General features: G+C 46.7%; 1 protein-coding gene across 41 annotated transcripts in view; it reads left to right on the top strand.

Annotated features, from left to right (window-relative positions):
- Nucleotides 1-578: 578 nt before the first annotated feature.
- Adgrl2 (adhesion G protein-coupled receptor L2) overlaps nucleotides 579-12,121 on the top strand; it is a 170,181-nt gene continuing 158,638 nt past the window's right edge. For 39 of the 41 annotated variants that reach the window (XM_051195240.1, XM_051195232.1, XM_051195197.1 and 36 more), the window contains exon 1: nucleotides 2,433-2,493. The gene's annotated coding sequence lies outside the window, so the exon portion shown is untranslated. Of the gene's footprint in view, nucleotides 712-2,432; nucleotides 2,494-4,182; nucleotides 4,319-12,121 lie in introns of those variants that run through there. The other 2 variants (XM_051195058.1, XM_051195063.1) reach the window with 2 other exon arrangements.

Below are 12,121 nucleotides of genomic sequence, written 5' to 3'. Positions count from 1 at the left end.
AGAGAATGAGCTTCTCGAAGGCAAATGGCTGAATTCATTAAGTCGCTCAGTAGTTTATCAATACAATGGAAAACTTACTGTTTCTGCTTAGTAATCTTGTAATTAAAAAAAAAAATCCAGATTTGATTATTTACCCTCAAGCAGAAGACACCCAGTTTCTAAACTGTTATTTTTATTTATTTTCTCCTACCATGATATTGTTGTGGTCTGGTCCTTTCAGCTTGTTGCTGTCGTTTGCTGACACTGTCAGCAGAGAAGGACAAGGAGTTGAGAGAGAGGGACAAGAGCTTACGCGGTCTCAGTGCAAGGAAACGGGAGACAGATCTGAGAGGGCTGTGAATGTAGAGCCTTGCAGTCTCCTTTCCTTCCGTTGCATATCCTGGTGAGTTTAATCAAAAACAAACAGAACGCCCTTGTGAAATATAGTCAATAAAGTCAAAGTTTAGCTAGCTGTATGTAACTACAAAGAAAAAGTCATCTCAATTAAAAAAAAAAAATGTAACTTTCGTTAACGAGCGCGCCGGAAATCTCAGGTATCAAAGACGCATTAGCCCTGGAGCGTCCCCTGCGCGCCGCAGCCGGACGGAGTCAGCCGCTGCGAACAGACCTCCTTTCTCCTGCGAGCGGTCACACAAAAGGAGGGCTGCGGAAACTAAAAGTTTCGGGGCCTCCGGCTCGGGGCGCGCGGAGCAGAGAAAACCTGGAGACGGGGTGGGTAAAAGACGCTTCCAGAGCGTCCCGACGCAGTCCTGGCAAGGAGTGAGCTCCTAGGCCTGGAGGGGAAGAGGGAAATAGGGAGCGGGGTCCCGAGCTGCAGGCCCCAGCATCCCCAGTGCCCGGACCCCGGTAGCCGGCACGTCGAGCTCTCCCAGATCCCCTGCACCGGGATCCTTGAATAAAAAGGATGTTTGGAAAGTGCATGTGTGCGCGCGGGCTGTAGAGAGTGCAGCCGGCTCGCCGAGAGTGGAGTTGCGGCGGGATGGGGTGGGGGGTTGGGGGGAGATGCAGAGGGTGAAGGCTGGATACCGAACCCCGGGACCTGGCTGGGGGCGGGGGTGGGGGGAGACGCCAGCCGATAGCCAGGGGGAGGAGAGAGGAGGGGCGCAAGCTTGCGCGGGCGCCTTTGGGGCGCGTTCCGCGGCCGTGCGCGCGCGTCCCCCGCCGCCACCGCCGCCACCGCCTCCCGGAAAGCCCTGTGGCCGCCCCACCGGGCCGGCCAGTCTTGGGGCGGCTTCTCGGCGGTCGCCGCCGCCACCCGAAAGGCTAGATCGCCTGTAAGTGTCCCCTTCGCTCCTCCTCCTCTTTCTGCCCTGCGCTCGGGCGCCCCGCAGCCGCAGCTGCTCCAATGGAGTGGAAAATGGCCATTGGGCGCAATGAGTTCTAGATTATCTGCTCCGCGTTTTGTACTCAGCTGCCTGTCTTCTTCGGAGTTTGCACAAGCCCCTTAGCTGGCAAACGCGGGAGGGAGAGACGGATGCTGCGCCGCGGTCCACGCTCATATGTTTATATGATTAGCAGTCCTGGGGTGGGGTGGGGGCTGGGGGTGGGGACTGAGGAGGAGGAGGCAGGAGGTGACTCCAGTTCAGCCCTAGCTGAGTCCGTGTCAGGACTTCGGGCTCCCCGTCTCTGGCTCCCTGCTCTCCTCGCTCTCCTCTAGCTCTCACTCTCTCGGCTCTCACACACACACTCACACACTCACAGGCACACACTCACACGCACACGCACGCAGAGGTGCCCGAGCGCCATCGGGAGCTTACCGGAGGATTCTTGGCGACTGTTGAGGGGACCAGCCTCCCTCCGCGGCTGTGCATCGGCGCGGCTCTTCCCTGCTCCTCCCGGCGCTTTCCCCGAACCCGAGTTCCTCGTCTCCTGAGTCCGCAGAGCTCCCCCCCAACCCCCAGGCCAGGAGCCCCGACATGTGAGGAAGGGCCGGCGGCAGAGTCCTGCCCCAGGCCGCAGGGGCGGCGCGTGCGCCGGATGCAGGTCCTGCCGGCGCTGCCCGCGCGCTCCGGGCTTCTCCGGACAGACTGACGGACTTGGCCTCGCTCCCCCGCGCCGCTGCCAGGAGACTCCCTAGTCGGCGCACCTCCGCCTGCCTCGCTCTCTGATCCCGCATCTTTTGGTTTTGAATTTTGCTTTTTTGGCTCCGAAGGGAGCGTGCGGGGGTAGGCGCGCGCGCGCGCGGGCAGAGCCCCTGTGTCGCGGAGCGGCGTGTGGGAAACTGCGGGAAGATGTTGACTTAAGCCCCCCGGCAGCCGCCCGGGCCGCTGGGCTGCTTGGCTGGACTCGGCGGCTCACGGCGGTGGAGACTCGAGCCGGAGGACACGCCGAGGAGCCGCGCGGCGCCGTGTCCGGCCCGCCAGCCGCGGCTGCTAGCTCGCCGCGCGCGCTCGGCCACCAGGAGCACCCGTGCCGGTCGCCGCGGCCCCTCTCGCCCGTGTCCCCGCACGGCTCCCAGCGCCAGCTTGGCCCTCCCCCGGGGCGCACGCCGAGGTAAGCGACAACAATGTGCCTCGGTGCCCGACTTCGGAGACCTGTTTGCTGGGCGCCTCCGGACGGAGGGGCTGACGCGTCGGAGGTGGCCGTGTCGTGGGGTCAGACCTGCGCTGGCCACTCGTGCGCGGCCCTTCCCGCCGACATCGATCCGCAGAACTCTGTACGGTGCAGCCCGCTCGCCGGGCCGCGTGTGGCTATTGTCACGCTCTCGGGAATCAGGCTGGCTGCTGGGGATCGAGGAGGCGGGGGTGGGTGGGGGGTGCGGGCTAGCGAGGCGGCTCTAGCCTGGTCTTGCATCTGGGGGGGGGGGGCATTTCTCAAAACGCTTGGCTACCAGAAGGTGCCCTTGGTTCTTTACGCAGCGGGGCTGGGAGGGGACTGTGAAGTGCGTTTTCGATCGGGCTGTCCCGCCCCAGGTGTTGGGCCTCAGGCTCGGCAGGGACTCGTCCGTGGGTCGTCCCCGGGAGCGAGTCCCTGGGAAGGGGACAGTGGGGGAGGGCGCGGATGAGTTGTTGCGGGCCGTGGTTTCTCGTCGTTGGTCAGGTGGTGCGGAGAAGCGAGGATGAGAGGAAAGCACACCCAGATGTGGCTGCGCCCGTTTTGAGGCTGGCAGCGATTAGGGGCTCCTGCTGGCGGGGTCGGGGGAGCCCGGTGACGGGGCGGGAGAGTGGCGGGGCCCGGGGACTCAGCGGGCCGGGGCCAGGGCAGAGAAGCTCCCGGACCGGCAGTGAGAGGGCAGCAGCGGGCCGCGCTGGGCCTGCAGGAGAAGTTAAGGGGCGTGGGCTCCCGGGCTGCCTTTGGGGTGGGGAGCCTCCTCGGTCGTGTGCGAGCCCCGGGTTGGAAGCAGCAGGGAGAAGGAGTCGTGGGAGGAGCGCGAAGGGAAGGAGACCCTTGGGGTCGCGGGCGTGGGCTCCTGGATTGGAGACCCTTCGCCACACCACAGAGGCGAGGGCTACCCACAGCGAGAAGGCGTCCCTGAGTGCGCAGGACTCCTGCACTTGGGCCAGCAAAGTTTTTTTTTTTTCTTCTTCTTCTTTCTTTCTGTTTCTCTCTGAACTGCAGGGTTTAGGTTAGAAGAAATCACTGGAGGCTTTAGCGAGTGCGGGGCTGTCTCTGAGCAGAGGCCGAGGCACGTGCGTCTTCCTGGGTGTTTATAGCCCTTGGTCCAGCCTGTCCTCCAAAAGTAACGTCCTGCGCTGGCCACCATAGCCCTTCCCTGGCGTGTGGGGGCTCCTCCCCCTCCCTCCTTCCCTCTCCCCCCCCCCCTTTCCGGCCCCTCCATTCGGTTCCTCCACACACAAACTGTGCTTTCTCACATTCAGACGGAGGAAACGTTTTCCTCCTGCTTCATGAAAGGTGTCAGGCTGCTCAGCAGCTTCTCCAGGCAGCCTGGGCGCGCCGGAGTCTCAGCGGCAACCAGATGGTAGCGGTTACAAAGGCCAGGTTTCCGAGGAGCCCCCCCCCCCCCGCTGCTGTTTCTCCTGCTTTCCCGGGGTCTGGGTTCCCCCATTCCAGAGGCGTCGTTTCTCCAATAGCTGGTTCATTCATTTCTCTCCCCCCTCCCAACCCCCCGCAGTCTTATCGTGAGCGGGTCCTCCGAGTTGAGGTTGCCTACCTCTAGTTCCAACCTTGAAGAACGGCACGCCCGTTTGGTCAGGGGTTGCCTGTCAGGAGTTCGCTTGCTGAGTCCGGGTCTGTGATGGGTAAACATCAAGAAACTGGCGCTAAAGCGGCACCAATTCGACCACAGAAACACAGACGTTTTGGGGGGTGAACGGGACAGCGTCCAGGTTGGATAGAACTGTCTCGAGCCTAGCCAAAGGTAACAACTATAAATGGTAGAGTGTTCTTTGATGTTTACTGGGTACCTTTGGAGACGCCTAAGAAAATCTGCCTAAGTTCAGGTGTGCTTTCGAACTTTGTCTTCCTTCCCTCCACCGTCCAGTAAACTGGCGCGTGATGGAATCCGAAGGAACGCACGCTCTGCTATCGAGTTCCTTTTGTTGCTTCGCTCTAAAAGAGGTGCCATTTCACGTGCTGCTCAAATTGTTTGAATTAATGCAAGTGTGAATTCTTACCGTTTGAACGGAACGATTAGCATATCAAAGGTTTCTCAGCTTCAGTTCAATTGAGAAAACTGCAGCCTGTCTTCGTTTTGCTTCCAAGCAGAGGCCCAAAGGGCAATGGGAATTGTAAAGGGTGCAGGGTGGAAGGAGCATCCAGGCTGTGCTGCCGAACTTTCCCTGTTCTGCAATTATGTGAGCTAAGAAACATTGTCTGTTGCTCTGGAGCGCTTTTGCAGATGGCAAGACTATTTTCTGTTGATGAATGGTTTGTTCTTAGGAAAACGGTGACCTTTTGTTTTAGGATAGTCTCTGTCGCATTTCTTTTGGGGTGTCCTTAGTGGAAGACTCTAAGAAAGCTTTACCGTCTAACCTAAAGCTTTTCTAAGACACATTTTGCTCTGTTATTACAACTAGACGGGCTTCCAATTAGTCTATCAACAATAGCTATTTTGTGCAAGACACTCATTGCTACACATTGGAAACATATATATATATATATATATATGTACATATATATTTGTTAAATTAATGGGGAATAAAAGGATGTCGAGCTTGTTGAAAATTAAAAGCCCATGTGAGCTTTATTAACACAACTTCTGATACAAGTATCAGCTTAGAAAGGGTTTCTAAGTGACAAAGACTCAAATTTTATGGCTGTTATTTAAATAGAGGTAATTTTGTTTAGGTACTGTCTTGTTTTAGCTTTAATTTTTTTTTGTTTAACTTAAAGTTGTTTTTCAAAAAAAAAAAAGAAAGAAAGAAAAGAAGAAAAAACACCTACTGTGTTTGATTCATTTTTTTTCTCATCTGTAGAGCACTATATTGTTTGAAATTCTTTTAGCAATCCAGAACTTGAGTGATGAAAGAAATAAAAAACTCGACTATGGGGCATTTGTGGAGGGCAAAGAGGTCAAGAGAGAGCTGTTTTCTTCTGGGGAAAATTACTTGTATTTACTTCGCTTTAGTTTTTCAAAACTGATTTTTAAAACAGAATGGTTGAAGATTGTTATCTGCCTTCCTTCTTTCCATCTTTATTCCTGTTTTCTTCCTTGTTGGTTTACCTGTGATGTTTGTTTTTGGCTAGCAATTGACATTCTTTTCTGTGAAGGAAGGATTTGTTTACTCAGGGTTGGGATTCTTAGCTTTATTTTAATAATGGAAATGAATTCTAATGTAGCAATTTCAGAGGGGGGGGGATCCACCAGTAATTGCCTAAATATTGTAGTCTTTTGTTTAATGTGGTGGTAACTGTTTTCAGATCAAGATGAATTTTTTAGTGCTTTTCCAAAGGAGAGCATCAATCTGCAAAACATTTTATGATAGTTTTTTGTCTGCTTTGTTCAGTAGCTAAAGAAGTGCTGTAGTATTGGGGCGGGGGGGGGGGCGTAATTGATAGCGATTGTGAATCCTGTGCTCCCATTGTATTAACTCCTCTGCATTGACTGCTGAGTGTGATGAAGAAAACACTGTCCTTGAGCTATTAGTGATCATCCAAAAATTGCCTTGAAAATATTGTTCTTCATTTCATATGACCCCGAATTTGACAAATCTCTAAAGGTGTGAAATGCAGTGAAAATGGGCCACTTAGAGAGAAATTAATGCGCAGTTGAAGACATCAGCCACCATTTTCAATCACTAGGTTGGTATGTGTTGGCAACAGAAAACGAATTTAGAAATACAGATAGCCCTGGGAGCAGGTAGTTAGGGAATTCAGAATATTGAATCATGTGGGCTAGAACAAACCAATTACTTCAAGTTTTGACATGAGAGTTTCCAATAAATAACTCTTGTTTTCCAGTCTTTTCTGTCTGTTTTATTAGCGGAGTAGCATCAAAGCCACCAACAGAACTTCCGAATGTCATAAAAAAAGAACATAAATACATAGATCTCATACATGGCACCGAGAGTTCTAGTTTAAGATGAGCACTTGGAGTTTTTACTGCTGTGGTCTCCACCATCAGCTGAAGCACCAGGCTTCTGAGTGCTTCTCAAAACATGCAGAGGACGGAGCCCTTCAAAACCAGGGTTTACTTGGGGTCAGTGCTTTGTTTGATCAATACTGCAGCTGTGTGCTTTCCTAAAAATTGCAGGGTGTGTTTTAGTGTCCTTAAGTCATATGGGGTATGAGAAAACTGACAGAGATGTGAAGGTCAGAGTAACAAGCAATCTGCAAACCCAAGTCATAAAACGTTACTGTTCTGTTTTCTATAAAAATATTTATGTGACCTAACTTTTGTGAAAAATTATTTAAAGGATAGTTTATTAGCAGATGTAGTGTACACTTGAGACACCATTAGAGACTGCTATATGTGGTGGGCTTAATAATACACCTGTACCCACCTAGGAATGCTCCACTTCATTTTAACAGAAACCTTTACCACTTGCCTAAGTGTTGATAATTAGAACTCAGGTTAGGCCAGTTTTGCTTAAGAATCAAACACAGTTTTGGGAATAGAAGAACTGAGCATCCTGCAAATTGCTACTTTTTAGAACTTTAGAGCCTTGCACTTTGGGAATCATGATTCTTTGGAGTCTGGAAGGGCAAAGGGCTCATTTGACACCTGCCCGCTTTTCAACAGAGCAGATCCTCGTACCACAAGACCACAGTGGTTATAGGGTAGTATGTGGTAGAAGTAAGGTTCATATTCGTGTAGGAAGGTTATATACAAGCATGCCTATTTAGACTTGAAGGTTTCTGTAAACTACTACAAATGGCAGCTGTTGTAGCTGGACGTTAAAAGGACTTGGATTCTTCCAGATTCTGTGGTCAGTTCATCTCTTGTGCTTATAGGTTCACACTGCCTCCATCCATAACTGTTCTGGAACTATTTTGAGCAAAGATTAAAACATTTGTACTTGAAAGCCAGAGGAAAATCATAGGTTGGTTAGCCTCTCAGTTACATAACACTAGCTCTTCAGGCCTACCCAAATGCTCACCTCTGCAAATAATTCTTGATTAAAGGTTGAACAAGTGCTTAATCACTAGATTACTATAATTAGAGTGATCTTATCAGAAAAATAGATGATGGACTCTATTCTCTAAAATCTTCAGTTGCATGAGATGTTCTCAAAGATTGGGTAAAGTAATGACCTTTTCTTTTCTTCCTTTCTCTCTTTTTAAAAATGCTTTAAGAAACAGCTTAAGGAAATGATTTCTTTAATATACAGGTAGATGGTTAATTACTGGAATTAGGTACTGTGAATCCTAACACTTAGTATACTGTCCTTGTGTGGTCACAAACAAGGAGTAATTAGTACCCATCAGACTTCAGGTAGGCACTTGTGTCTGATGTATAGGTTTCCTTAAGCATATGTTATAAACTAGGAAAATTCCTTAGTAATTTTGATGTAAATAGTTATTTTTAGGCAAGTCACAGGCCATAAGAATAGGAAGGTCCAATCAGCTAAAAATACCTTTTTAAAAAAAATCAATACTTTTAGTTCATTGGTCTGATAGACTAAATGCAAGTAATAGTTTGGATCCTTCCATGTTTATTATTCTCTCCCACCCACCCCCCCCCCACGGAAAATACTCTTTGACAAGTACTACCTGGAAAGAATACGTTTAAGGAACCAAACTCGTGATACCTTCAAATAAAGTGCAGTTACTGCAGATGCTTTGAAAATATCTGGAAAGCACAAAGCAAATCCAGATACAATTTGTTTAATTACAACAAAAATACGGCTCTACGAAACTATACTGTTTGTCTTCATAGAGGGTTTTATGCATTTTGTGGTGGTAAGTAAAATCCCATCACACTGGTATAAATTTGTTCAATTACCAGAACAGCTAAAAGAAAAAAAAAATCAATTTAAATTGAAAAGCGGCAGAAATTAGATTACCTTGGTTAGTAGAAACTTGCCAGCATTGTTGAAATTGCTTAATAATATCAAAAGTCACTATGTTTTGCAGTGTGAGGGTATGGGTGTGTTTGCTTACTGGGTGATTTTTTTTTTTTTTAATGCATCCTTTTTTTTCCCCTTTTCTCTTCCCATTTTATTTTCATGGCAGTTGTTACATAACACATAGGAAACTGTACTCTTGGGTGTTGTTTGTTGCAGAGGTTGCTTTTCTAGAATTTTGATCAGTTGATGTTTCGGATCAGTGTCGTGAACTGCTACACATGATTTTAGGAATCTGAAGAAACTTCCTCTATCAGAGAGGGCAGCCAGTTAGCATCCACAGAATTTCTCTCTCTCTCTCTTTTTTTTTTTTTTTTTTTATCACCAACACTAGTGTTATAGGGAATCCTCGATCTTAAATTCCTAGCACAGTAAAATGGTCAGTCATCACTGCTGCAGATAGCTGGGCACCTGCTTTACGGCCACCTTGATTCATTCTGGCACTCAGCTCTGCCCTGGTGTGAGAACAGTCACAAGTGCTGCTCAAAAGCCACCAGGCTGCTTTTAGGTCGTGAAGTCAACTTCCTGGAATTTCTAGGGAAACCAGTTGAAAGGAGGAGGACAAATGTCACTTTAAATAGAGATGTTTAAATCAGATTTCTGCCTGAGGGTAAAATTTAGGTCTGTCTTAGCCCGGATGTAATGTCTCCCTCTGCAGAGCCAGGCATTAGTCAGTGCAGGACAAGAAAGCATAGGGTGAAAATGGGGGGGGGTCCCAATCTGTCCCAGCCATTGCTGTCTTATCTCCCAGATCTGCAAGGAGCGTCTTACATACATTAAAAGGCAGACACGATATGATTTCGCACCCCAGTCTCTGAATTCCGGTGCTGCGATTAGTTCCCTGAAAAGAAGCACATTTTCAGCTGGGTGTGCGGTGGGGTGGGGGTGGGGGTGGGAGCCAAAACCCAAGCCCCTAGAAAGCCTTTTTAAAGAGGTAGATCCAGGAGTTTTGAAAACTAGAAATGTAGAGTTGAAAAGCAGGCTGGAGAAGCACCCTGAAATACATGACCAAGTCCTAGTTCTATTTTAGAATATATTAAATTTCCTCGATTTTTTTTTTTTTAAATTGAATGTAGAGAAAAGAAAAAGATATAAAACTGAACTGTTAATTCTTGGCTATGAAGGATGGCAGAAACATGTAAGACAGACCATCAAGTCAAACCAATATTATTTTGTCATAACAAAAGCATACAGAGTCCCTGCCTTTTTCTGGTATGCACAATGAGATTTTTAGCACAGTAGTGGCTAAAAGATGGCAGCACAGTAGTCCTAATGAAAAGGCAGGGTTTAGCTATCAAAGCACACTCTTTAACTCTGCTCTTTGCCAACCATGTACACATGAGCAGACAATGTATAGTCTGAGCATCTTGATACGTTGGTATTTCTAGACAGTTATGCACTACGAATTATACAAAGTTTAAAATGCAAACCAGGTATGATTATGTCATCCCTTTTTAAAATGATCGTTGAGTTCCACTCTGTTCTACTGTCAAAGGTGTCCTCTCAGCCTTTGGACCCTTAACTGTCTATGCCGTTTGTATGGTCCCCTGGTCCTTGTGTCAGTCTACATCTGGAACTGATTACTTACTGAGGGATTAGATGGTTGGATAATCTAACCCCAGTTACTGTCAAAGTGGCTGTTGGCTGGTGGGCAGACTAGATGATGTTGGTTCTGACTGATGCTTTTTTTTGTAGACCATAGCAGCACACTTTATTTATAGAGAGTGCAAAGGAGAGTTTTTAAATTAAGCTCCAATTCTAATTATTTAAAAAAACTGAAGTGCTAAGATACTACTTTCCCATAAAATGGGGGAACCGTTAATAATGTTGATAAACTCAATACTTGGTGTTTATTTTCTGTAGAATACCATTACGTAATCAATTCTCAGTTTCCACTCACGTAGACGAGAAGTGTTAAAAATGATGTTTCTGTCTTTGCTTAAAAGCAACATTTATTTTTATCCTTTTCATTTCTTTACTGCACACACACCTTCCACAGGGAAATTTTATTCTTCTGCATTAAAAGCTTCTGTCTTTTAGTGTTTGGTGCTGTGGTTATTGATTAGAAATTACATTTCTTACACATCCTCTTCCCCACTAATTTCCGCCCCCTTCCCCCATTACTAGGAATTGAGCCTAGGCCTTACACTTGCCGCTAAGCAAGATCCCCCCTTTGTGTTCCATACCCAGTGTCTTCCTTATATTCCTAACTTTTTGATTATTAAAGTTGTCTTAGTTCCTAGAATCCCTGGCTTTCTGGTGGCCTTTGGTAATGTTGTAGGTTTATGCTCATGTATTCTAGTAGTTTGTGTTTTCTCAGAGCTTGCTGAAGGCGTCCTGTGAACTGACAACAGGGTGCATTCTGCATGGGCTGAACATGCCCCATGCTATGTTTCCATGTTTAAAAAGATGGATACATTACAAAACTGCTTCATTGAGTTTCAAATGCATCAACAAATAGAAGAAATTATACACTGGAGTTATGATGCCCTAGGCATCTCTGTCAAGCAGAAGATAATGCCTCTGTCAAGCAAAAGATAATGCCTAGCTAGTTGTGCCTTCTCTGTTACAGGCAAATAAAGAGGGTTGTTAATACTCTTTGCTTTTTCTGTTGTGACTGCTGTGGTACCCACAAGGTACACAAAAGGCAGTCTTCATATTTTTATTGGTTTTAAAATTCACAGATATCCTACATTTTAAAATACCTTTGCCTTATTTTCTTTGTTTCCTTTGGGGTAAAAAAAAAATCCAGTGACATAGAATTTTTGTTTCTGTAATTAGCATAAATATTAATCCATGTTTATGTTCTTGTTAGTTTTGTGGTGCTGAGGTTTTAGTCTGAACCCTGTGTACACTAGGCAAGCGTTCTGACCCAGAACCACTCCCACATCATGTAATTTTCATTTGCTCATTAACAATTTTGTTTTTAATCGTCACCTTTGTGGAATATGGTGGTACAAGAATGTAATCCCAGACTTGGGATGACTGACAAGTTTGAAATGCTGCCAGGCCGGGTTACCTTCTTAATCAGGGTGGAGAATGAGATAGTCATTTGCCAATGACAGGGTTTCAGGAAACATCATTTTAGTCAAATGAGAGAACAGGATAGGTGGTAGTACTTAGCTATTGCAAGTATTTTTTGCTAACTCTTGTTATCACCTGCAGAGGGAGCTTGTATATGAGATAAAATAGGCAGGGCACATTGCATTGATAATTTCTCCTTGAAAATTACATTAAAGATACTTAATTCACTTTTGTGTGTGAGTAAATGGTGGTTACAACGTGAGGTATGTTGAGGTTAGTCTAATTCCAGTGGAATTTAGTAGCTCAATGCTTATCATTTCCTGTATACTACAAGTGTGCCCTTAATTAGTAATAATTAAACGTATTAGAAAAATTCTAACGATAAACACATTAGATTGATTCATTTTGAGCTTTTATTTTGACTGAACCTCTAGGAGAGAACACATTTGAAAAGTGTCTAGACCTGTGTCCATTAAAGATGAGATGCCAAGGTTTTAGGAATTTTCTCTGGTTATATAAAATACTATTAAATGACCGTTAAACATTAAGTAGCACATTGTATCCCTCTCCCCCCTCCTCTTAGTTAATGGATTAAATTAGATGAATGTGTTCTTGATTCAGAAACAAAGAGT

The sequence above is a fragment of the Phodopus roborovskii genome, unplaced genomic scaffold (assembly GCF_943737965.1).
Source record: "Phodopus roborovskii unplaced genomic scaffold, PHOROB, whole genome shotgun sequence".
Lineage (NCBI taxonomy): Eukaryota > Metazoa > Chordata > Mammalia > Rodentia > Cricetidae > Phodopus > Phodopus roborovskii.
This window is presented reverse-complemented; position numbering and strand designations above follow the sequence as displayed.